This window comes from Dunckerocampus dactyliophorus, chromosome 17 (assembly GCF_027744805.1).
Source record: "Dunckerocampus dactyliophorus isolate RoL2022-P2 chromosome 17, RoL_Ddac_1.1, whole genome shotgun sequence".
In the NCBI taxonomy this organism is placed as follows: Eukaryota; Metazoa; Chordata; class Actinopteri; order Syngnathiformes; family Syngnathidae; genus Dunckerocampus; species Dunckerocampus dactyliophorus.
Window position 1 is genome coordinate 9,938,744 of NC_072835.1, and position 4,076 is coordinate 9,942,819.

Below are 4,076 nucleotides of genomic sequence, written 5' to 3' on the forward strand. Positions count from 1 at the left end.
TTGTCGTTCACACGTTCATGACCTCCTGATGGCAAAGGTACAGTAAAATGGGTTTGTCCGTGATGACTGGCCGATCCTAGAACCAAATTAAGGTCTAGCTGCGGGCCAGTTTGTGCCGTGATGTCTGGGTGTTATTTAATTTAATCTAATGAATTGTATTTGTTATTAATTATCTTTTTCTCAGCAGGCTCCTTGCTGAAGGGACAGGGTTAATTTATGTGTTTCATGGGCATTGGGGGGGAGGGATTTAAAACATATTTCACTCAATCAAGTACAAATTCATTTATAACCTGTATTTAATTTGTTTTTTCTGGATTTTTGTTGATCTTCTGTCTCTCTGTTCAAAATAAAATAATGAACTTGTATGTATAAATGCAGTCCCCCCCCACTGTACTGTATAAACTATTCACACCCGCACTGAGTGAACTGAGCCACAGAAGGCAGTGTAGCATGACGCTATGAGTAATGAATGTCCAAGAGTATTCCAACATACAGTATTTTTTATCATCTCGATTAGATCTGATTCATAAGAAGGTACACATACAGAATTGTGTTTTTCAGGCAATGTAAAAATCTGGGGCAGAGCAGGCTTTAGGGGATATCTTCAGCCATCAGTGAAGACGAGGTTCAATCCTCTGATAAGAACTGAGTCTATGAAATCTGGCAGCTTGCAACCCACTGGAACAGTCAGAGGCCCAGTGATCAAACTGTTGAGAAATGGTATCAGACACTGGAAGGGAAGAAATAAAAGCTACAGTATGTGTGGTTCTAAGAGCCGGCCCCTTCAAAAGTGAGACAGTCGCTGTTTTAGAGGGAAAAATCCACTTTAATGCTCTTTAACTGAATAGATGAATAAATTCAGCAAGCATCCTTGTCTGAATAGGATTAATTTCAATTTGCAACAGCAATAAATGAAGACTAACACTGGCACCTGCACAATATAATGAGATTTAGTGGATGAGATGAGGTTGGAGCAGTGTTAATTTAATGTTAATACTACAGCACTCGTAAGCAGTGAGATAGAAGAGATGAATTTGTGTAATGATGCCTAAAGAACGAGCTGGTGTTGTACAAAATGAGCCTTTTATAAGGAGCTTAACCCAAAGAACAGGGAGTTTCAAAAGGATAGAAAGAACGACATTCAAACAAAAGTCCAAAATCATATAATCAGTCCAAAAGGAGTATGAGAAAACAGACATGGCTCGGGAATGAGCTGCTAACGAGCAAGAGGCAATCCAGGGAGATGCAAAAAAAAAAAACACATATGTGCAACTAAAGCTGAAGTGCCGGATATGATCACATGACCCCATCTCGTGTTGCTAAACAATGCAGCGCAGTCCTGGCTTGTCACCTCATCCAATGTGGATTGTATACAGTACCCACTTTCTACATCTAATGAGGTTCAAATCGAGAATGGCGAAATAATAAAAACAGTTCAAATTGTACGCAGTGAGATTAGATAGAGTCCTTTGCCTTTCATTTGTTTGTCATTATAATCACAAGAAAACACAGGACAAAGATTTTAGACCATTTTTATCAACCCATTTACAATTTACAATTTTTGGGAGAGGAAATGGGGACCCCTGACCTGTGATTGACTGGCGACCGGTCCAGGGTGCACCCAGCTTCTCGCTTGAAGACAACTGGGATAGGCTCACACCCGCGTCCCTAGTGAGGACAAGTGGGATAGAAAATGGTTGGATGGGTGGATGGGGACCTCTGACTTCAGAGATCTTCATAAGTCATGTCTCAGGTATGATACGCGTGGCATTCATACAAGTTCTGTACTGCTGATATCTTTGAAAGCCGGTGAACTTGGATAATCAGCAGGGGATGAAATATTTACTTGTCAAGTGCTTACTAAAGATGCAATTCTCTTTGTGATAGACAAATCCAAATTCGATATGATCCGATGCAGTGTACAAACTATACGACTCAATTCGATTCGATTGTTAATGTTTGTTGATGTAGACATTAGTCTTACGTTACAAAATAAAGATGGCAATTATATGACAGTGGCATTCTTACAGAATTTTCAAATGCGTAAAAAGAGCACATCATACGAGTCAACAGGATATTCAACAGAATAACATGTCAAATGCATGTATTTTTTTAGACAAAGACCAAAAAAAGACTTGCCGAATGAACATCTTTTGTTTGATGGGATCAATATAAATAGAACAACGAAAAAACAGAAGTCTTAGCCTTCAGTCCAATCAATAATACAAAATAGATAAACAAATTAAGGGGTTTAAATAATGACGCATCTCTTCAAAAGTGGCAAAAATGTGTCCAAGCACAGATAAGTAAATAGAACTGTTTGTCACATGGGTGCAACGAAAATGCTGTGTTAGCTTGGAAAAGTAAACAATCCCATACTCAATAGTGAGCGTGCAACATTTCAGACTGAGCATAGTGTCATCAACACTCCAGGTAGGTAACGAAGGTGCAACATTTCAAAGTAAACAAGTTACAAAGCAAAAAAGTTACCATACTCGCCTCTGTTGGTCTGGCTGGTCAAGTTTTGCGCCCTTCTTGTAAAATGCAAAGACGTTCCAAACTTTTTTTTTTTTATTGCTGATGTGTTGAAAATCTTTTGCAGTGACTAGTGAGCACTCCTGCTACTATTTACATCCATTCTCCTCTTCGGTAATGGCAAGCTATGGAGCATGCGCGACAATCCTTTCGCTGGTAGCCCAGGCTCTCGCGTTGTTTAAAAGACATTCTGTCAACCGATTGCTTCTCTCGCGATACCCGGTGCATGTCTCCACAATCGATTAAGTTAAAGATTTATGGCTGATTCTTATCGATACAGGAGGCTGCTAGCGGAAGAGCCGAATCTCTCGCTCGTCAAACCTGATATCCGGTCACATCGGTTTATCGTTCACAACCCTAGGATTTACTTATTATACAGTCAGACCTTGCTTTTTGAATGCTCCATTTTTTTGTGTGAATCATTTTTTGATGAAAATTTATACCAAAATTTCGCCCCTGGCTCAGTTATTGTACAACATTGCATGTACCCTGGACTGTATCAGTTCACGTTAGTGACTCACGCTCCATGCATTTTTTTATTGAGTGTGACTGCTAAAAGAAAGTTGTGACTGCCAAGATTTTCATAAAGGTGAGAAACCCCATTAAATTCAAGAGAGAACTAATCGCAAAGTATGGAGATGCCCCCTCGCTGCTTCTCGCCGTCTTCGCCAGCAAGAGTTTTCAGTAAAGTTAAAAATGTAAATGTTCATTTGTCCATTTCATTGGTCATCTGTAAGTATTTCACATTGTTTTTTGCTTGTGTAAAACTATAATTATTTTATATGAAATGTACTTTTTTACCAATATTTGGGGGTGTCTGGCACCGATTAATTAGATTTACATAATTTCCTATGGGAAAAATTGCTTTAGCTTTCATGTTTCGGTTTTCTTTGAATGACCTTATGGAACAAATTAATAACAAAACCTGAGGTACCACTGTACACACACACACACACACACACATATATATATAAAATGTTTTTACATTTTGTTTTTAATTCATTATTGTTTTAGATTATTATTATTATTAATACTATTATTTATTATTATTTTAATTTAAAGTACTCTCAGGGGTACCCCTGTTTGAGAACTAGTTCTCAAATTCACATGAACGTATTTTAGATCAGTAGACTTGTCTAATATATGTTCTTGTTCATTTTTCAGGTTGTATTATGATGCAATAGGAGTCCAGTTATAATTGAATGCGGACAGTCAAGGGTTAACAAGCAATAGTGAAGGAGGGAATAATCCACCTTGGCATTGCGGGAGGTAATGTAGGAAAAGATTTGTGCCGCAAAAGAGCAACGCGGTCGACAAGGCGTGCGACCATTACCTCTGGTTTATTCTGCGGCGCGCTCGTGTCCGAGCGTACGTGCGAGAGCGCGCGCGTCTTGCGTTTATATATATATATATATATATATATATATATATATGTGGTGGGCGCGTGAACCGGCAAGTGAACCGAGCAGGGGCGGCTCAATCCAACAAGAGCAGAGCTTTTAGCTGGCAGCCCGCAAGCGCTCAGCTAGCAACCGAGCAAC